The sequence below is a fragment of the Crocodylus siamensis genome, chromosome 8 (assembly GCF_052110815.1).
Source record: "Crocodylus siamensis isolate JL-2025a chromosome 8, ASM5211081v1, whole genome shotgun sequence".
Lineage (NCBI taxonomy): Eukaryota > Metazoa > Chordata > Crocodylia > Crocodylidae > Crocodylus > Crocodylus siamensis.
This window is the reverse complement of record NC_143402.1, coordinates 40,564,504-40,587,508: the sequence shown is the minus strand read 5'-3', so window position 1 is coordinate 40,587,508 and position 23,005 is coordinate 40,564,504. Positions and strand designations below refer to the sequence as shown.

The 23,005-nt window shown below is 44.6% G+C and overlaps 1 protein-coding gene across 1 annotated transcript in view; it reads left to right on the top strand.

The window, feature by feature from the left end:
* The first annotated feature begins 9,635 nt into the window (after positions 1-9,635).
* Positions 9,636-23,005, top strand: part of LOC149858313 (gamma-aminobutyric acid receptor subunit alpha-3) — a 192,625-nt gene continuing 179,255 nt past the window's right edge. Inside the window, exon 1 of the mRNA XM_090059539.1 lies at positions 9,636-9,995. The gene's annotated coding sequence lies outside the window, so the exon portion shown is untranslated. The remainder of the gene's footprint in view (positions 9,996-23,005) is intronic.

The window sequence follows — 23,005 nt, the reverse complement described above, 5'->3', positions numbered from 1 at the left end:
AATCAGGCCGAATTTCCACTGAGTTGAATCAGGGACCGAAGTTTCACACAGCCCTAATATATAGTACTTATATATACTAGTGGTGTTTCAGTTTAATCACGGAAAAATGTGGATTTGGGGTTACTTTTTTTTAAACCAAAAACTGGGGATTTTTTTAATCAGAGAAAACCAGGATCCCTGCTGCTCACACTTTTCCATAGGAACATGCAATTCCCGCAATATGTTTTGCCATGATGATCTGCTGGGACATAGAGCTCTAATGGTCAGTGATATGCTGCATAAAAGGATTGCAACTTTTAATGCTTGTTTTATCTACCACATTAATTCTCAAGTGTATCTTTCAGGCCTATAAACTTAGATCAAGATTGTAGCTTCAGTTTCTAGAATGCAAGCGCCTCTGGGACTGTGGCTGGAGGGGGAGAAATAATCTTGTGGTTAAGGCACTGTTGTAGTACTAGGCAAATCTGACTTCTCTCCCTGGTCCTGCCACCATCCACCGGTGTGATTCTGATTAGTCGCTTAATCTATGTGCCCAGCCCACCTCTGTAAAATGGCATTAAACTCTTTCTTTCACCAACCCTCAGCAAACCTTTTCTTTTTATATCATAAACTCCTTGAGTTTTGTACAGTACCTAACACTGGTGGTTCTGACTTTATCTGAGGTGCACAACTAATATAGCAGTTGTCGTAACAGCACGGGGCAAGGGTAGGAAGTACAGAAGAGATTTCCATCCATTTCAGACAGTTAAGAGTGCTAAAGGTGCTGAGTGAAAACCCAGTCCTTTCAAGGCAGTGGCTCACCCTTACCAGCCATGAGCTTTTTACTTGCAAATGCAGATAACTTGACATTAACCACAGGATTACTTGGAAGCCAGGCAGTTCAGAAGGACAGTCCCAGAGGGAATGAATGGAAAGGCAGCTATCTTTGCCATAACCCTGGGAGAAGGGAGATAAGGAGCTGTGTCTACCACACTGGGAACAGCTCATGCTTGATGTAATGCTGTTTTTGTACCTCTTGCTGACAGGAGCTGGGGGATCTGTCTTGCAGAGGAGGGAGAAGGCTCGCCCTCTGCACGCTGCATCGAGGAGACATTCTGCTGTAGGTAGCGGGATGGAATGAGGCCAGCTCTAATCCTTTAGTTGCCATTGGAGGGACCAGTGCTGCCTTTGCCCCGAGAAGGTGCTGTGTACCAACATGCAGTTTCTCAGGTGGAGCCCAGCTCTAGTGGCTGCTATGTCTCTGCACCTTGCCTGCTTGCCACAAGTTTAAAAAGGTCTGGCTTCCTCTCCCTCTCCCTCTTTCCCTGAGCTTGTGCTTACTATTGCAGGCTATGCACACAGGATCATCTCAGATCTCCACTCCGCCTTCTCTCTCTTTTGTCTAAGCAACAATGCATTCCTCCCCCCACCACCACCCAAAGAACTAACTCACTCATTTCCAGATTGGATGGCTAGATCCAGGTTGCCTGGAAACTGGGACATCACAACTTGCCTGGTCTTTCCTTGACCAATCAGATAATGTCAGGGTGGGCTTTCGACTCTGAAGTTTCAGCCTCCTCAGCCCAGAGGCTGTAGCTATAGGTGACTTTGCATCCGAAGGAACAAAGTGGAGACCGGTAGTGTGCCATCGTGTGCCTGTCTGTTGCTGTCTGTGTCCTGTTACCGTATGAACATGGTGCCGAATAGGGAAAACAAAAGAGCTGTGGTGTGCACATGTGCCTGGCTCCTGCCCATGCTTTACTGAGGACAGATCAGAGCTGGGGAGCTTAGCAATGGTTGCAGCAGGACTCCCAAATCTGCCTGCTTGGAGCACAGATAATGCAGAGTGACCCTAGCTTGTGTCTTACCCATGGAAAGCAGTCAGGTGACTGATTTATGGCCATACAGACATAGGGGTCTCTGAGTTAAGCTGTAGTAGACACGTTGCCATGGAGACCAGCTAATAAAGCACTTGCAGCAGCCAGCTTTAACAATGCAGCCCTTGATACAGAAACAAGGAGCAAAGAGGGGGAAGTAATAACAGCAGATTGTGTGAGGGAGAAGGGGAGAAAAGCGCAATGAACACAGAGCGAGAGGTGGGTCCTGCATGACCTTGACATGGCACTGGACAAGTTGTGGGGAGGAAATTCCCTTCTCCCAAGTTATCAAGGGGGCAGGACCCATTAACCACAGCTCCTATCAGTATGGGCTTGCTCTGTTGGCAAGCTGGGACAAAAGCATGTGGGAGGCAGGGAGAAATAGGAGTGGAGAGGAAAATGGGACTGGTTGAGGAAAGGCAGACCACACATATTGGGTTAAGAGATGGATCAGGGTGTCAAGTGCAGGCATGGGAAGTCCCATGGAGTCCCTCATTTGGGTTCACATCTTCATTGACTCCCCCCTTTTTTCAACATGCAATGCTGTGGGCCTGATCCTCCCACACTGCTGTGGTAGTGTAAAGGTACCTGAGAGCACAAATCAACAATGACACTTCGAAGCTTCTTTGTGCTGTCTAGGTGGTGTAAAGGAGCCCCGGTGTAACTCAGATTCAGTCTCTTTGCCTTTTCATCCCTGAAGTGCTCTAATTTTCCAGTGGGTGATACCCTAGTTATCTGTGGACAGGTGGCTTGTGGGTGAGGATGTGAGGTTCGGAAATCTCTTATCGCCCATCAGTCCGGCAGCAGTGCTGAGGGCAGCAAGCCCTCTCTCAGTGTCATATCGGTGCTATCACACTCTGAGCTAATGTGGGCGATCTTCTGCTCGGAAGCCACTCAGCTTGGAAGTCCCAGCTTCCTCCTCCATATATCCCATTGTTTTGATATGAGGACTGTTTGTGTAACCAATTAGCATCAGTTACCTATACATCTGCATGTCTGTGCATGTTTGTGCGACTGGAATGATCCATACTGCTCAACAGTCCAGCGGCCTCAGTGTTAGATGGTAAGGGAGGGTGAGTGGACATGGAGTCCAGGGGATATTAAGGTGATTTCATCCAGAGCTGAGCTCTTCTGCATAGTCTCAAAATGTCTGTGACCTACCTCTGTCAGCACCCAAACTGCTTCTAGTGCTGTTGGTAATGCAAGAATGGAGCATGTCTCCAGGAAGGCTTTGGTAGGCAAAGCCATGCTGGAGCACTGCTGTGTTTTATTCTTTGCACTTTCCCCCTTTGCCTACATCTTCACAAAGGGGGCTTCACCTCTCAAACCTTACTTCAGCAAAGCACTTACCCATTTATCCCTACTGAGATCAAGGGTACTATTTCACCTTCTTAAAAGCTGTGCTGGAGGAGGAGCTTGGCTCATTTTTTAAAATGTTTCCAGGCTGCTGCACTTAACATCCGAGAGATCTTTTAATTATTTGGTAATCACCATCCAGGAATAACCCAAACATAATAACTCAAATTCTGTCCCTGACTCCAAGCATTCATTTCAATACTTCTTTTTCCCTGTAGAAAAAGGAGAGATGGGAGGTTGTTCCAAAAAGAAAAAGGAAGAAGAAGAAGCAGCCATTAAACACTGATTGCTTAGGAGCTTCACAAGCCAGGGGTTTGTGCTTCTTGGGCTGTTGGATGTACCTGTAGGGTGTATTGCACTCTGCAGGGTGTCATCTTTTCCTCCAAATGGGGTTGAAGTCAGGATATCCCCAGCCAGATAACATTAGGTATCAATGTTATTCCTTCCTTCTATAGTAACCCTAGAGCTGGCTGTTCCCTGCTAGGTAATACCAGGGTCCTGATAGTGTTCCCTCTTTCACATCCAGGGACAATGATAACATCCTCCCGATTGCTCTAAGCCTTGCTGTACTGCACCTCTGCATCTCCTTAGTCCTCATTACATGTGTCACCATAAAACACCCAATTCCAAGAGTTGCTGGTTCCTTCATTTGTTGGTTGGATGGTTATCCCCACATATTTGGATGATGAATGACCTCTCAAAGCCCCAGGTCCACAGACTTGCATATATAGATATCTGGTAGATCCAGCACATCCACAGGGGGAAGGTATAATTATATATAAAAGCTGAAAATGGCCAGCATGTCACTGAACTGTGCAGACAATTGGCCCAATCTCATCTCATAGGGGGTTGAAAGGGCTGTTAATGTTGCATGTGAACTGTTGATGTAAGCAGCCAACATTGTTGGCAATGTTACCATACATGATTGTTCTTTCCTTGTTTACCCTCTTACACAGGGGAACCATTTGCAGGAGAACATTATTGATTTTTGTTCTGCATACTTAAATAAACATTTAAAATGCATTGACCTCAGAACTCAACACATCATAAGATGGCGCTGGGGGTGGGCTAAGAGAAAGAAAGAAGCAAACTAGTAATGGTAAGCTCTGTTTGAGAGTGACTAAAAGTTGTTAGTACTTGGGTGTTGGCCAGTGGCCCTATAGGACTAACTGGTGAATTACAGTCTAAATCCCAAGGAGATAACCTAAATTGGCCAAGGCCATGGGCAGGGACTGATCCAGGGAGGGTAAAATGGAGGGTACTTAAACCACACTGGCTATGTGGCATATACAGTTCCTGCCAGAGCTCCACAGAGTTAACCAGCTGATTAGCCTGGTTTCCTGCCAGAGTTCACAATGTGCAATGAGTTCCCTGAGCTCACTGGATGGTCAGCTACAGCCCTGCTGGAGGTCATTATGCCTAGTGAGCTCTGTAAGCTTGCTGGGCTTGCTAGGTTCCAGTAGGAACCCTGCTAATCATCTTGTGAGCTCTGAGAGCAAACTGAGCTTGTGCAGCACAGTCAAAGAGGATGGCTTCCCCTCCCTTCCTGCTGGATCCACCCACGGCCGCGGGGATGAACTGCTTTCACCTTTCAGAGTTGGTGTCTTCAGGTCCACAGTATGACATGGTGATGGTGAAGGCTGCTGGGGAATTTTGCAAAGGTATTACTCACAAAGGTCATTAATCCAGCTTAAAATGACTGGAGTCATTTCTGTATCTGAACATTTTTGTCTGACTCCAGTTCCTCACAATATTCCCTTCCAGTGCCATACATAAGTGAAAGTGAGTAACTGTGGCAATGACAGAGTATGAACATTTTTGTTTGCCTCCAGCCTGAGTCCACTGTGGTACTGTTTGGGATCTTATATTCTTGGGCAACAAGTAGCATTGCCCATTCCTGTGTTCTGAGCTTGCCATCTAAACAGCTAGAGACGTGCTTCTCCCAGGTTCAGTGGCATTCTCAAAAGAAACACCAGTTCCCAGGGGAAAAATCAGTTGAATGATGGATGGTAGATTCCCAGTGCAATCCAAGTGTCTCACAGGATCTTGGAGCTCTCTTCTATCCCATAACTTCTCTGTACCCTTCCTAATACCCTTGTGATGAAGAACAACATAGGGAGATATGGGAAAAACCAAGGTGGTGTGTCTCAGAGGAAATTGCTGCTTCCATTGTTCTGGCCTTTCACTGCATTTTTAACTGGATGCTGTCAAATCTTTGGGTGCTGGAAGCTTGGGGCAGGTGGCAGAGATGGTGAAGAGGCTTTAAGTGTGATTTCTATCTTCTTTTTAAGGCACAATGTGGCAAATATGGGAGCTTCCAAGCCAGAAACAGTGCTGATCTCCCACTGCCTCTGGGCGCACTGCCCGCCTATCTCACTTGCCACACCTTGCTGTTGAGTAATTACGATATTAATTAGGTGGGAGGCTGCCCATTGAATGTAGGGCTGTGCAAAATGGCTCCATTTTGATTCGGTTTCATATTCAGCCATTGCCTTCCTACCATTCTCCATCACCCATTGCAGAAGTTGTTCTCTGTATGGCTAAGAGACAAGATGGCTTCTCATACCAATGAAAGTCATGTCATTCCTTCTTTGGGGCAGCCAGTGGTGTGACTAGGGCAGGGCAAAGGGCAATTGCCCTGGGTGCCAACTTGTCTGGGGGTGGGGAGCAAAATAAATGGCTGCCACTGGCAGCTTCATAATTATACTTTTTCCAACTTTTCTAAGTTTCAGGGTCTGATGACTTCCAGCATACATGCGCTTCCTTAACTTCATAATGGGAAGGTGTCTGCAGCTCAGGCTAACTGTCAGTTACAAATTTAGAGGGGACAGCTGGAGCCTTGGCAGGCAGTCTGTTGGGAAATGTCCTATAGTGTGTCCACTTTATTTGATAGGCATCTCAGACTGTATTTGAGAAGTCCATCTTGATTGTTCTTTGGTAGCTTCAGGAATGCCAAAGAAAAGGCCAGCATTAAGAACTTTTTTCCTCCTAAAAAAAAGTTCCTGACAGACAAAATTATCACTAGGTATTAGCTTATCCCCAGGAAGGAAAGGTGGATCCTTTTGTTTGTTATGAACCCTTTGGGATGGGCAAATTTCAGGAGGTTTAACTTGTGACCTTCTACCTATCATTGGGTGTGTCTACATGTGCATTTATGCTGGCTTATATTTACTGCTCAGTACGTTACTGACCAGTAAGTGGAACTAGACCAGCATCTACATGTGCAGATAACCTGGGACTAAATTTAGTCCCAGGTCAGAGCAGCCTGACATGTGCCCCTGTGGTCATTGGGGAGAGCTCCAGCCTCCGGCAACATGGCTACCAGCCCTTGGGACTAACTTTAGTCACAAGTTGAAGCTAGGAGAGGTGACCAGCCAAGAGCCCTGGGACTGGACTCAGGCTGGCCCCCTAGTAGCTGGGCAGGCCCAGCAGGAAGGCCTTCTGGGCTACTGCACAGTAACGCCTCTACATGTATGTTACTGAGCAATAACTAATTGGGCGTAAATTTGATATGTTCATGAATGCAGTTGTCAAATTTACAGTTAAGTTGGCGTACCTCACCATATTAACTGTGCAGTGTGGTTGTGCATACACCTGTATTGCACAGTCATTTTGGTTACTGTACAGTAAATGCACATGTGTAAATGCACCCGCTGGAAAGCAGGTATGTCCTGGATGACCTGAATTGTAGCCAAGATATTAGCTCTTGGAAAATTAGCAAAGACCATGTTTAGCAGCTGTAGAGTGGAGCTGTGCTTTGACAGACAAGAGCAAATTCCCTCTTCCAATGTTAAGTGCAAGCAGGGAACCAGATTCATTTCTTTAAAGTCAAGAGGAGCATCGTGACTTCTCACTAATCCCTTGACTCCTAGATTCACTAGAGAAACAGAGCAAGAAGTTTACCCTTGTACCCCAGGTTTATGCAAATACATTTTAGTATTTGTATTTGGATCACCATGCTATGGCACCAGCTATGCCATGCCACTTTCTACTGTCTTCTGGAATCGTCTTAGCAGAAGGTCCAGATTTTTCATGCAGATCCAGACTTGCTCTGTGTGGTAGCATCGTTCTTGGAACTTCGGCAGTCATAGACCTTGACTGCTCAGATGGAGTACAGCCAAGTTCTTTTAGAATCTGAGGCCATCTATTAGACACATGGAAAAATGGTGATTGTTTATCATATAGACATGTAAGAGGAGCTGAGATTCTAAAGACCTGATTTGTCTTTTTGAACTGCAAATCTTAAGCAGTTTCATGGAAGTCACAATTACACATGTGAGGAACATGCAGACATCTCTCTGCCTACTGGTTGTATCAAAATCAGGTAAATCCAACATATGCATTCAAGTTTCTTTTTCAATGCCTTGCTTCCTGAGCTATTCACTTGACTTGAAAGTTCACATGGCACTTGCAATTTATTTCTTCCCCTGCCATGGTTTATAGTTGTTTTCAGCTACTAAAGATTCTCTATGGGTCTAATTCACATTCAGGATCCCTACGTCTTTCTGAAACTTGAATTAGTACTACAAAGACTCAAGAACTTTCCTTTGAACCGTTGGGCTGATGCTCCTTTTAAATACCTTTTCCCCAACCTACAGTGCCAGCTGCAATTTTCCTAGACTGAAAGTGAAATATGGGTGCTTATGATAGTGACTATGGTCAATTCCTTTCACTATGCTCTGTGAAAATAAGGTGGAGCTGACTCTGCCCTTAAAATTTCTCCTGGAATAAATCTCTGAATTGCATCCTGAACTAAACCACCAGATGTCAAAAAAGGTATGGATGGGGCTGCTACTTGGGTAGGAGGAAATGTCTTTGGACTTGGAAAGAAAATACATCTTTGTGATAATTGTGGGGATGTTAACTAAACAAATTATCCCAAGAGATGGAGTAGGTAATTTGTGTGACCAAGTTGGCATGATAGTGGTGAATATTATGGTGGAGCATTCTATTAAGTGGCAGTGACATTCTGTGGGTCTCTGGTGCCCAGGGGCCAGTGCTTGCATTTGCACCCCCCAATGGCCCCCACCCTTCTGGTAGCAATACTTACAGTCAAGTTGCATGATAAGAACTGTGAAAGGCCCGACTGGCACCCCCCAGCCAGTGTCCAGGGGCCATGGCCCCCTTCTGCCTCCAAGTCGGTCCGCTACTGTTAAGTGGTAAAGCAGCTTTTCTGGCATGCTAGAACTCTCTCCTCAGAAATGTGCAACGTGGAGCTCTGTTTGACATTACATTTTCTTAAAAAGTGAGGCTAAATTTTTCATGAGAAATCTGCCTTTTATGTACTTTCCAGATTCTACACATAGTCCTAGGAAGGTTCTCAGGAATGGGAGCTCTGCAGAGGAAAAGGAAAGCATGCTTTCTATAGATCCATGCTTACTCACCTTCTTTGTCTTCTCCTTTGGCATCCTTGCAGGAGATTTTTGAATTATCAGAGGGACCAAACGGGGTTGGGGTTACAATCTCTTACACACCTCATAGGTCTGCCCCATTAAATTCAACTGCAGCAGCTCCAACCTATACACAGTCTTGTGGCACTGATCATTTGGGATGAACTTGTATATCTCATGGGTGTAGATCTGGAAAAGCAATATACTCATATAAATCCCCTACAGCTCAGTTTATGTAAGGTTAAGCCCTGGATTTGGTCTGTACATCCTGAATCTGTTCTTCTATTGGATTTACTCCCCTTCCATTGGTCACTCCACACCTCACTGTTTTGTTTTCACTCGGCCCACTCTGCTCTATCTTTAACCCCAATCACTTTTTCTTTCTGTATTTGTTTTTACTTTGGATCTTTTTTATTCTTCACACTCTTTAATGAGTGGAATGTGAACCCAAGTAGCATTCAAGTTCAGAACGAAACTTTGATACCAACGGCGCTTGAGTGGATTCAGTATTTTGGCACAGTGAAGTCACCCTGTCCAGTGTCTGCATAAAAGTTGGGAAGAGGATGGGGTATAAATGAGTTCCTGGCTTACCATCAGCCGCTGTGTGAGAGTTACAGCATTTGGGACTTACCAGTTCAACAGGTAGATTTTTGACCTGGGAAATCCATACCCACACCCCTCTGTTGCTTTCCTTCCCTCCTTAGATGGACTCTGTTTGGGCAGTCTCTGCTAGCCATCCAGAGGCCAAATTAGAACCCAGTGCTTATCAGAGGGTACTGAGACATGCCTTATATGTGACACTGGACTTTCCCCCTGGAAAGCTACAGTATGGGGAGGGAGGGGTCCCCTCCATGCTGTGGATGATGATGTACTGTAGCTGTGTATTTTCTGTTTCATTGCTCTTCAGGAAGACAAGATGTGCACAGACAGAGTCGTTAAACCCTCCTCCAGAGGCTGGGGAGGGGAGGGAATGAGGCAGGCAGGGAGGAGGCTTTCTCACTTCACATCTCCAATCTCAGAACCACTACAGGAGAATTGCAGACAGCCGTCCTCACTGTAATACCCCAGCCTCTGCTCCCCCTCCTTTCTCTCTCTCTCTCTCTCTCTTTCTGTCTTTCTCTTACTGTCTCAGAAAAAAGAATACAACACACTAGCTTCATTTGAAGCAACAGCAATTTAAATGCTTGCAGCTCAATCACTGTATTCAGATACTGCTGGAATAGCAGAGCATTCAAGCTCAGGCAGCAGCGAACTGAAAACCTGACCGTTCGAAAAAGAAAAAGAAAAATACAGAAGGAAAGAAAGAAAGAAGGAAACCCAACAACAATCCCATAACTCGCTTCAGCTCATATTTCTTCCCTCAGCAGCACTGGGGAAGGGACTGGGCAGCTCGGTAAGGAATGCAAATGCTTCTCCTTCATTTCTTTTGTCCCTGTTAAAATTTATTCTTACAGGGGATTTTAATGCAATGCATCTGGAGTGTTATTTTCTTTCCTGGTTGCAACCTGAAATCAGAATGTCTGGCTGTGTGCATCCCTGGTTTTATTTTTTTAGGATTAAACATCATTGGTTGAAGCAGGGAATAAGTATTAATTGTTAATCATTTATAGATGTTCACCTTTTTAAGTTGGAAGCAGATTGAAGTAGTTTGGATTGCAAATGTTTATCTAGTGAAATACTCCCCTTTATGTGTGCTGTCTCTTGCGTACATATTACTATTCTATACAGAGAGAAAATATATAGAATAATAAGATATACAAAATCAAAAAAGGCAAACGTCTGCCCATGCCTGTTGGTCCATCAGTCTTGCATTGCTAAGGCATGCCTGTTTCCACATCCAAAAGCACACAATGGGGTGATGTGGCTAGCATATCTGTGTGTATGTGTGTGTGTGTGTATGTGTGTGTGTGTGTCTATCTATATATATATGTAGACACAGTATATACAGATATATGTCCTGTGTGTGACATATATCTGTCTATACATATATAGACACACACACATACACACAGACATATCTGAGCCACATCACCCCCTTGTGTGCTGCTGGATATGAAAACAGGCATGCCTTAGCAATGCAAGACTGATGGACCAACAGGCATGGGCAGACGTTTGACTTTTTTGATTTTGTATATCTTATTATTCTGTATATTTTCTCTATATATAGAATAGTAATATGTATGTAAGAGACAGCACACATAAAGAGGAGTATTTCACTAGATAAACATTTGCAATCAAAACTACTATCTATTGTATCTGCAATATGCAATCTATCTATCTATCTATCTATTTATCTAGACACACACAGAGGATATATATCTGTATATACTTAGATATCTATCTGCCAACAACCCTTGGAGGAAACCACATTAAATGGCTAGTGTGTGTTTAACCTTTAACGTGCTGCTGCACAAAGGGGAGAAATACATATTCTCCTACAGCTTGCTTCCACCCTGTTCATCTTCCTGGAAGCTTACAAGCAGTGAGCATACAGTAAAGTTGTAAATAACAACTCTGCCAGGAGACAAAAATGAGTCTCCTTCAAGAAGGAAGATGACAATAGAATAGGGAAGATGCTTTTGGATTCTAAACCATATTTGTCTCCCTGATGGAAACTAGAACCCCATTTCTCTTCTTCTCAAACTTCATCATATATTCCTTGTTGCTTAGCGGGTACTTTATTATTATTATTAATTTATTTTTTTAAGATCCAGTGTATTGTTTGCTCTCTGGTGAACAACAGATAAATGTAGATACATTTTAATTGGACTTGTCTTTCCTTTTACCTTTGTCTTTCTTACTCTGTTAGTTTGAGTAAAGATGGTTTGGTTTAAACCGTTCCCTGTATAGGTGGACACAAACATCTGCTTGGGAAAAGAGCTGTTTTAAGAAAGACACACACATCCTTTATCCCAAATACTAGCCAGTAGTGTGAGTATCTGCCCTATTCTAAAGAGAGGTAGTGAGAAATGGTCAACTTGTTTTAGAGAGAGAAGGAGACACAGTGCATTTTACAAGAAGCATTAGCTGCAGAATAACAGGGAAGCTTTCTCTGTGGTGTTCTCCAGCAATGATGGCATTTGTATTAGGTCTACAGTGTTAAAAGAGCTCATTAAAGCATGCTGATAGCACCAAAATTTTGCTTGGTATCAGCAAAAGATGGAGCTTTGTTTTGGTCCCTTCTGGCTTGGGAGGAATTCCTTGTGAAGGAGTTTCCTGTCGTTTTTAGGGAGGAGGCTATTTGAGGGAGCATCATGAAAAGTTATCAAATGTAGATCACTGAAATAACAGCTCTCCCCTTCTGCCCAGTCTCCAGGAGTGGCTACATAGCATGTTGCTTCTAAAGGAGGGTACTGCAAACCCAGTGTGAATGCCTGGAAAGTGTATTTTTTTCAGTACACCAGTCCATAGGTGTCCAAGCAAAAGTCCCAAGGGAGATCAGAACATAGCACTGAGTAGTAAAGGTTCAACATTTCTTAGTTCATTGACAACAGTATACTGTATTACAAAGATGATTAACCCTTGAAGGTTGAGAACATCTCTAATATAGTGCACCTTGCAGAGCTAGGGTGATACAGATTAAACAAGATTGCACTGAACATAAAATTAAAGAGTTCCTGGGGATTAACTATTGTGGAGTTCTGTATGCAGCATCTTAGCCCTGGAAAAGAAAAAAAAGAAGTCCACTTAAAGTGCTGAGGATATGAGGACAAAAGTGGTTTTAAGTGTCTCAGGTGAAAAAGTACTCAATTAGGATAAGCTAATGAACAAGTTTCTGTGATGAGATGATGAATGAAGGAACGAGTTTCTAAAAAGGGTTCTGATGTGTGTCAAACTCCACTTGTCAATAAATTCTAGACGGGGTCTGATGGGCTCTGAAGCTTAGGGCCTGGAGGGGGAGGAAGAGATGTGTGCTATGAGATATGGCAAAGGGGTAAAGAAGGCTCCAAACTGAAACATGCTGGAGGCTATGTTCTGAGACATAGATGATTTTAAAAGGACACCATAATCAAATTAAGCACTGGATTGGCAGCCCTACACAGTGAAACCTATTTATCTACAGAGCAGATACAGTGTGAGGAGCAGCAGGGTGAGCTTCCTCCACTGTGCTTTCCTACCAGTGTCCTTTACGCCCCAGCCTGCAGGAACTGCTGCTAGGAGTGAACAGCTAGTTCATTTTCCTGTCCAATGACATCCTTAAGTCTGCCAGCCATCTGCAAGTCTGCAGTGTCTTCAAACAAATAAATAAACGTGACTCTTCTGTGAATTTCCAGTTCTCAAAGATCACCATCAGGCAGTAATGACTTTTGATGCCGCCTAGCATGGGTTGGTCTTAAACTGGTGATGTGCAAAACCTATCACCTAGCCTCTAGACCTCCTCATCTTTTTAAGGGAACAGTGAAAGAGAAAACTATTCAGTTGCTAGATCAGGATGAGAAAAGTTTAAGCAAGATCTAAAGAGTTGCCCTCTCTGGACAATGAGAAGAACCAGGGTGGGGTGGTTCTTAGAAGAAAATTAAGACGGTGGGTGCTAGGGATGCAGACATATCCTTTCAATGCATTACTTCTTCAACTCTTGCTCTATACCTTTGATCAGGGATGTCAAATTAACCCCAGGCCCTGGCGCCAGTGGAAGCTCTGATGGGTCTGGCAGTACTGGGCGCAGTGCCTGGGGCAGCGGTGGGGGCAAGGGGTGGCAGCAAGTATGTGATGGTGGGGCTCCAGGGTAGTGGCAGAGGTTGCCTAAGGGCCCTGAATTCTGTGGTAGCCCCTGCACCCCCACTTTCAGTAGGCTGCTGGTAGTCCAGCAAGCCAGATTCAGCCCATGGACCATACATTTAAGACCCCCACTGTAAATGACAGATTTTTAACCAAAAATATCTCTGATGCAAGTGATTGCTATTCCTACAGACTTTTACTTACTTGGCTGTCCTCCAGACTGTCCTCTGTGTCAAATTGTTTGTTCAGACTATTCCTGGTGTCCGATTTATTCTCCCTACCCCATAACTAGAGAAAGCCAGGGAATGCAAGTGAGCACAACCACCTCCCTGTACCAAAGGAAGATTTGGTAGTGGGGAGTGCTGGCCCTGCATGCCAGAACCAACACGTTTGATGACAGATTCTTTCCTGTCCTGTCACATTATTGTGAATTAAGAAGCACACTATGTGTACATGTCCAGGTGTATTCTACACACAGTTGGGAGGGCAGGTCAGCAGACAGGTTCAGCTTTTCTTTGGTCTGGATCTTTTCTGATAAATTTCTGTCACAAAGCTTCTCTTTCTCCCCCCTTGGTTCTTTCTACATGTGCTTTTTTCTTGATCCCTTTCACCCATCCTATCCTTCATTCAGTCAGCCTCTCACCTTCCCCCATCCTCCTTTCCCATCTCACCTACACCTCTTTCCTTTTTCAGTCCTTTATCCTTTTTTCTCTCTCATTCTCTTCCTTGCAGTCACCTTCCTTCTCAGTTATGCCCCAGTTCAGCCCATCCTCTCATCTCAGTGGGTGTATGCCTGCCAACCATTTACAAAAAGTAGCACAATGTACAGACTGAAACCTGACATAATTATACACCCAGGTAGAAAGCGTAGTAAATAACCCTGGTTTTCAACAACTCCCCTAGTCTCTACTGTTGGCATTTTAGTCTTGAGCTAAATATATATTCAGTTTGTAGACACATACGTGCATTCTGCATATAGCAGTTCTGTGCATTCATTGTGTATGTATACACTATTGCTGTGTGAATACACTTTTGTCTGTACCATATATATACCTATATATGCTCTGTATTCCTACAGAGTATGTCCATACAGACACAACATTTTACTGCTCTAGGTTTGGGTATTACACATAGTGCTTTGCAAATGCAAGACCTCGCTCCTTCCTCAAAGAGTGATCGCTGATCACTTAGTTATAAATGTCTTTTCAGAAACACAGGGAAGTGAAGATCAAGAATGATGAGAAGAGACTGCATTTGTTTAGTTAGTCATGCATATCAAAGCTCATACTTGGGGGGCTGCATTATCTAAACGTATGAGTTGTGTTTATAGTCTGCAACATCTGATTTGCAACACTGTCTACGCTGTTATGGTTCCAAGTCTGAGCCTGTAGTTGCTTTGGTTGAGTCAGTCTGTCTGCAGCTGCAGTGTCTGTGAATCAGTGTCAGCCTGCAGTTGTTATGTGGATGAATCAGTGTTGGTTTATTACGCTTGTGAGTCCAAGTGCTTGCATATAGCTCTTGTGACTATTAATTATATCTTATCATTTCTCTGGATGTGGCTCCAAGTAGGAAGGAGTAAAACTGGTTTAATTTATCGGTAACATCACTTAGCAGTTTCTGATTTTATAACAATGGTTTTGCCTCTAGACCTACTTTCTCAATCGCGAGGCCTCCTGCAGAATGCAGATAAAAAGATGTAGATTGGAGATTGACTCTCGTTCAAAAGATCAACCTAGTTTCCATTTTGCCCTGAGTCTAAATTTTCCTCTCATGTTCCTTTTGCTTTTGTGAATGCCATTTTATATTGGTTTCTCCTGCAGACCTCACACTTTGTCAGGTATCTCTAACAAAGTTTGTATGCATGCATGTGCACACATACATGCATGCATAGATGTCAGATTCCTGGGAGAGTGTGATGATAAATTTATAAGTGTAAGTTTTTGCCATCTCTGTTCGTCCATGTGAGTGTCAAAGGCTTTCTGTGTGTATGCTTTTTGAGTAGTTAGGATTTTCTGTATCTCTTGGGTGCTTAAATTCAAACTTTGTGATTTGAAAGGAAACCTATGTTTACTGTCCTATCATGTGATTCATACAATTGAATTCCATTTCCATTCATAAATAGCATCAATTTGATCCAGATGGTCAGAGGTATTGCTGTGGGATCCTTGCTAATTCTTACAAGCATAGTAATATCTCTCTGTTGTCTTAGTGATTAGTACAGTAAGGAAAAACAGGAAGGAAAGGATCTCGTTCAGTATCATTGGGGAGTTTTTTTCTAGATTTTCAGACAAACTAGAGGCTACTCATTGTTTTATTTCTCCAAACAAATGTTTTCAGTCTGATTGACTTTAATTTTAAATTAAGACCAAACAATTCAGAACCAAAGCAACATCTCCATAGGAAAGAGAGAGCACAGTGTGTGCATCCCTTCTTTTACAGCTCTGCTGAACTGACCCTAAACTGACTTCAGTCTCTGCAGACAGTTTTGTTCTTAGACTCACACGCAAACAGGATTGTAAGTACCAAACAGGTATATTTATTGTTCTTTTAAGCAACATATGAGTGTGATGGCCTAAGATAGGCTCTGGGTTGTTGTTTTTTTTTGGAAAGACATTGCCTTCTTTATGAAGATGAAGCAAGTCTGATCCCAGAGGGTGCATCTACGCATGCACGTTATTGTGGAGTTGCCTAATTAGCACTACAGTAAAGCATCACAGTCTACACATGTGCCGGTATTAGGGCACAGTAAATTAACTCTACCATAAATTAGTAATGTTGGGGAAAGTACTATCGTATTGTAGAGTAATCAAGTGTGATGAAATGCACATGTAGACAGTGACAGGAGCTTGCTGGGGCATGAGGGTGCTAAAGTGCGGGGGCTGCCTGCTGCCTAGCTACACAGCTCTGCACCCTTGTGCCCCAGCTAGCCCCAATGCCACCTGACACTGCCACTGGGGCCCTGGGGCTGACCCCACTGAGCCTGCTGGCAGCCTAAGGCTACTCTACCCTGGCTAAAACTGCTACTGTCCCAAACACATGTTTAGATGCTTCACCTGGAGCAGCTGACTTCTGCTTATGTTGCCCTGTAGGGCCAGGCCAAGTCTCAGGATCTCAAAATTGCACTGTTGAATGGGAGGGTGTGACACAATTGCACATATACACACACAAAAATCAGTTAGGTGCATACACACACTAGGTACGCACACACTAGGTGCATACACACATGGCACATATGCACTAGGCGCACACAGTGAATTCCTAACTTGGCTGATGTGGTATATGTGTGCTTGGGGTACTTAAGATACCTAGGGTGCTTGGTGACTATGGGAGGGGGAGTCAAGGGTCAAAGATTTCCATAAGGAGAGGAAGGAGGGAGGTGGATGGGGGTTAACATGAGAGAGGAAAAAATAAGAGTGTGAAAGTTGCTGGGGCCAGGATTAGAACAGGCAGACTGGACGGGGAGCTGGGGTTACTTAAGGTCAGGTGACCCCTGGGGTTACTCGAGGTCAATGTACCCCAGGGTTACTTGGGGTCATTTGAGAATAGAGTCATTTAAGGTTAAAGTGGCCCCTGGGGTTACTTAAGGTCTCTGTGCCCTGGGGTTACTTGGGAGGCAAGTCTAGGGTTTGGTGAGCAGATAATTGGGAGGCACAGAGAGGGAGCTGAGATGACAGACAGACATGGGGGGAAGATCAGAGGGGCAGAAAGCAGAAATTGGAGTAGGGCTGAGTGGTCAGTAAGACAAAACCCAACTCAGGGTTTCAAAATAACAGGTTTATTAAACAGACAACATGCTACACAGCCCCACAAAGTTATCGGTTCCTATACACACATACACACACGAACACAAGTACGTGCATACATACCCACACAGTGGTAGCAGGAGAGAAAAAGGCTTGGTGAAGGGATTGAAGTTAAGGTGTGTAGGGACAGAGTCCAGGTCCTTTGCTTGGGGAAGGAAGGTGGGTCATAGCTACCTGTCCTAGGCTGTGAATTGATCCTCAGTCGCCAGTTGGGGTCTTCTCCAGCAAGCTGTTGTCCAGAGGGGGACACTGGCAGGGCCTCTGGGTGGATAAGTGGTGTGGCGTAGTGCTGGTCCAGATGGAGAGGGGATCCCACTTTTATAGGGGCAGACCTTCTGTGGCCCTAGTGGCAGGGGCATGCCCAGGCAAGGGTCAGCTCCTGGTGTACTGAGCATGTGCACTCCAGGCAAGGATGTGCAGTTCCAGGTCTCTGTGTTGCAATAGTGGGTTGGCTGATTTCTGTAGGGTCTTTGTCTTTCAATGCTGGATTTCTGTTCTGTTCCTGGGTGAGTCAACATAAGGCAATGGTCCGGTTGTTAAGCTAATAGTTCAGTTGTTGAGTTGATTATTTAGTAGAGGCCTGCTACTATTGTCTCTCAAGCACCCTCATTCATCCCCATTCATTCAGGAACCAATTTACATAGGAGGGGTAGGGATGAGTCATAGTTGCAACATATTGTATAGGGCAGGGGACACAAGGTAGAGGCTTGACATACAAAATGGAAACTTGACATTACTTGACATTACAGACGAAACCATACACTATTAATATGAAACAATAAAGATCAATGCAAAAAAAAGATAGGAATACAATATAAAACAGTAAAAATCAATACAAACATAACAGAACACTATTTACAATATAAAAAGGGGCTTATTACAATAATAGCATACAAGAATTTATCTTAGCTTACCTAGTACTACTTGTAATCACTTATAAGGGATAGGGAGGGCAGAGAGAAAGTCAGAAATGGTTGGGAAAGGGGAGGGAATGTATTTCAAAACTAAAAATAGAAAAACTGTGGGGTTTTACTACACTCAAACAGCTCTAGAGTTTATGATGTTGCATTAATTGAACGTGTAGATGCACCTGGAGTTTCTTACAAGTCCCACTGAACCATTCCTGAAGACAGAGCTACTCTGTGGAGCTCCAGTTTAGTGAGGAAGTACTGTCAGCCCTTCAGAACTGATGAAGTTTATAATTGATTAATTTATTTTGCTACTTTAAGCAATTGCCTGTAGTTAGTGGAGATGCACTTGATCTCTGGAGTAAATGCTTGTCTGTAGCATGGAACGGTGATTGAGAATTTACTATTGGAATATACTAGTCTTTACATAAAGGTGTGAGTGTGTCCACATGTCTAGCTCTGCATGGACACATGCCTAGATCCAGATCTGGGTCCTGCTGCTTCCCACTCACTAGGATTTTGGATTTGGGGTTACTTTGATTTCAGTCACAGCTGTCTGAACTGAAGCACTTAGCTTTATATTTAGAAACTCCTTAAGTGACCTCATTTCCCAAGGTACGAACTGCATATAGCTTCTGGTGGCTTCTGTGGGAGCCATATATGCTCAGCACCTTTGAAAATCAAGCTGATTTTTGGGCATTGAATGGGAAGTATGTAGGCTTGAAAATGTTGGCCTAATGGCATTGCATTTACATGGCACCCATCCCTGCAAGATCTAGGAGCAGAGATGATTTTTGGTGCTGGTTCCATCATTCTACTCACTGGAGCCTCACCTCCTAAATATGTTGCTCCCCCAGCTGTACCCATTTTATAAGACAGAACTCACATATATCAAACTGGAGCAACACTAAAATAGTTGGGTGGAAAGTATATTAGTGCATCTGAGGTAACTTTCATTTCTAGTCTCTCTCTTCTTTCTCTTTACTAATTAAACCTATTCTCATTTCCTCTTTATTGCTTTCTTCTTTCTGCCTGTTTGTCCCATTCCTTGAGTTTTCTTTCCAAGCCTTATCTTTTCTATCTCTCCTTCTAATCTAGAGCCTCATTAATTTCCCTTTGTCAACTGCAATCCTGTGCTGATCTTTCAAAATAGGGCATTTCACCTTCTCAATTGGTTTTAGAACACATATTTGTGAAACAGTGGGATGCATATGCAGCGTCCATGGGTAACAGTGCTAATTTCAGTACTTCGGAGCACTGACTCACTTTAGACACAAGGGCCTAGTCTATCCCATCTCAGTGGCAGCTTCAAAATTTCCTGTTTTCAGAACCTAGAATCTCCAGCAGACACGTTACTTCCCACGGAAATGCTGAATAGTTGTAGCATTCACCCTGAAAGACGTAACATGCTGTTTTTTTCTGGGCATGCTGGCAGATTACATGTATCAGAGAAAGGAATCTGTATGTATATCTGGTGCCCCTAGAGTCCTGGTAGAAAAAAGTCTTCCAAAATCTAGAGCTCAGCGAATTGCAAACTGGACTGGACACAATGCTTTAGAAAGGTATCTTAAGAAAATATTTCAGAAAATCTATGTTTTGTTCAGCCATGAAATTTGAGTTATCTTATATTGCTTGCTTACTGCACCTTCAAGAAAGTAGCAACAGACAATAAGGCTGTGCAGGCAAAACAGCACCATTTCATTTTGACTTCCATTTTGCCATTCCAACAGGACAGTGTTTCATTTTGCGTTTTGTTTAATTTCAAAAGCACTTTTCTGTTTTGTTTTGTCAAAACTGTTTTGCTGTTTCGACTTTTCACCAATAGGCTATAATGGAGAAGCACAACACTACCTATAACTTTGAGACTTTTTGGCAGATTTGGGTGAAAACAGCAGGGACAGTAGCCCATTCTGAGGTTATGAAGTCTGCCAAGTTTCAAGAAGATAGGTGTAAGGTTTCTGGGAAACTGCACCTCAAATTCTTCAAAGCAAAATTCATGTCACTTGTAAGTGTAAAGGCACGAGGCGTGAAAACAGCAGGTATGATAGCTCCTTCTAAGGGCATAAAGCCTGCCAAGTTTCAAGGAGATAGGTGCAAGTGTTTCTCAGAAACTGCACCTTGAGCTGCTGACAAGCAAAACTCATGTCACGTGTGTGTGTTAAGGCACAGTAGGGCAAAAACTTCAGAAATGGTAGCCCCTGCTGAGGCTATGAAACCTGCCAGGTTTCAAGGAGATAGGTGCAGGGGTTTCAGGGAAACTGCACCTTAAGCTGCGTAGAAGCAAAACTCATGGTGTGTGTGTGTGTGAGTGTGAAGGTGCACCCACAATGGCACTGGGGCCTCAACAGACACAGTAGTGTGCCCCAGTGAGGTCTCCTCCTCCCCTTCAGCCTCATCTTGGTCCACCACTTTAAATGACAACAGGTAATAACTATGGGCATGTGAAGTGGTGGAGATCTACAGCCCCAGGTGAGGGGTCAGTGTGGAGCCCTAAGTGGGAGGAGTAGGCCCAGGTAGGTCTTTGGACACTTGACACTGAAGTTGGAGCCAGAGGCCGAGCAAAGGGGGCTCAGCTCAAGAGAGAGAGGGGCGAGTCATGACCCCAGTAAGTCCTCCACTGCTGGAAGGCTGAGTATGGGCCTTGGAGGTGAGGCCAGGGCCTGTGTGGCTGAAGGTCCCAGGGGGACCATGCCCGAGAGGGTAGCTAGCTACAGGGAGCTCGACAGCCCAAATGATGGCAGAGTAGGCCACCTGAGCAAACGGATCAAAGCGGGGTCCAGATAGGAGGATTCTGGAGCCCAGTGTAGTACTGGTGTGACTAACAGCTGGATGTTGTCTGCAAGGCTTGGGCTGCAGTGTAGGGAAGGTTCGGAGTGGCAGATAGTGCCCCTTGGCATCAGGGCATAAAATGAGCAGCCTCCTGTCTTAATTAACAACTATTAATTAATTAAGAACAAGGCGTGGCAAGTGAGTCAGGTGGGTGGCATGCCCAATGGCAAGTGGGGAACCTAGCACTAAGGCTAAATGGGGAGCCCCACTTCACCACAAACACCCATGTCGTGCACACACCCTTATGACTTACCTGCCCCTCTGGTAGGGAGGGGAGGGCAAGCTGCCAGCGGGCAGAGCAGTCCCTGGGCTCCGGGCAGAGCGGGGGCTGGTGCTTCCCTCTGCAGCAGCAGCAGCACCCCTGCAGCCAGCACCCATCCATAGGCACGTGGCTCAGGCAGTCCCAGGGGCCAGTGCAGCTGCGGAGGGAAGCACTGGGTGCTTGCGCAGCTCAGAGAGGCAGGCAGGAAGGCTCTAGGGGGTGGGGGTGGGGTAAGATCAGGCTCACTACTTTTCTTGGCTGCCAAGAGGCCTTCCTGCAGAGCCATGGAGCTGCATCGAGCCCAGTGCTTTGCTCCACAGCTGTAGGGGCAGCAAACTAAATTCCTCAAAGGAGTTTAAGTTTGCTGTGCCCCAAGTCATTTAAGGTGCATTACACCACCACATTTTCTACAGTGAAAGTTAATGCACAATACACCATGAGGTGTGCAAACACCAATATCATTAAAGCAGGGCAAAAGCACACACCTCTCACTTCACCTACACACGGCCTTAGTAAGCAGCACAGTAGCACCAGCAGCATCTCATGAAGCCTAACAGTCACAGTCAATATCATAACAGTCCTTCCCCCCCTTTCCTCCTCTGTCTCCTTACTTTCTGTTTCCCTGCAGGCAAGCCCAGCTTCAGCTTCAAAACTCGAAATGTTTCGAAACTTTCAAAATGTTTTGACTGCCCTTGTTTAATTCTGAGGCTGTTTCAAAGCCCTTTGTTTTGTTTTGATTTTGCTGTTTCAAGCTTGACATGAGTCAAAACAGCCTTGAAATAAAACAGCCAGTGAAATTTCGCACAGCCCTAACAGACAAGTGGAGAAAGGGAAAGTGAAACTGACTGAAGGCTAATGGCCACAGAAAGCACTGTGATCAGAACTGAAAGCTGTACTTTATCCTTATAGAAGCCATCTCAAGTAAAGAAGATCAACCAGAAGTTTTGTCAGTGCAGGGGTTATAGGGTGTCATTTTCTGATCTGTTTTGGACAGGAGATAAGGCTAAATGATCACTGTTGTCCCTTCTGCAATTAAAGCTATAGATTAGTGCCAGTTTTCCTCTTTGCACAGCATATCCAGAATCCATTTTGGCAAGGCTTAAAAAGATACCAGGACTGGTTTCCCATTCCTATTTCAAATCATCAGAGGCTCAGTATGTGTGAAGTAAAAGGACTGACACATTTCATCACATGATAAAAAGGAATCGCTGACGTGGTGACAAAGTGATTAAGATCAGGGTACAAGTATGGGCCGCCCTCTGGAGTCCAGCTGAGGCTGATCCAGCAGTAAATGAGTATCTATCTAGTCATTTTGCCTGGGGTGCTAAAGGTAGCCAGAAGTGATGTTAGCCACATTATTCCCTTGTGCGCCATTGGCTACAGAAATGGGTGGACCCTAGCCAGATAAGCCCGATGGGCAGCTGGGGTGGACTGGGCTGAAACTTTTAACCTTATTTGAAAGAGGTACTTGTGTGTAATGTTAAAAACTGATGTGCCTGTGTTTCAGAGTCCTCCATGATGAAGGGCTGTTGGCAAGGAGAGACTTTTCAAAGCATCCCCAAGAGGGACAGTGCCATGTAGAAGTAGTTAAGACTGTAAGAATTAGGCCTGTGCGAGTTGGCAGCGATCCGATCCGGCTTTGGATCCAGCCGCTTTGGATGTCAGGGATCTGATCTGGAGTTCCAGACTGTGTTTCCACCTTGATCCAGCTGAAGCGCTTTGGAGCTGCCTGCAGGGAATTGGGGGGAACTGCACCCCAAATTCTTGAAAGTAAAACTCCTGCCACATTTATGTGTTACAGGACAGGGGGGTCAAAACTGCAGGGCTGGTAGCTCTTGCCGAGGCCACAAAGTCTGCCAAGTTTCAAGAAGATCGATGCAGG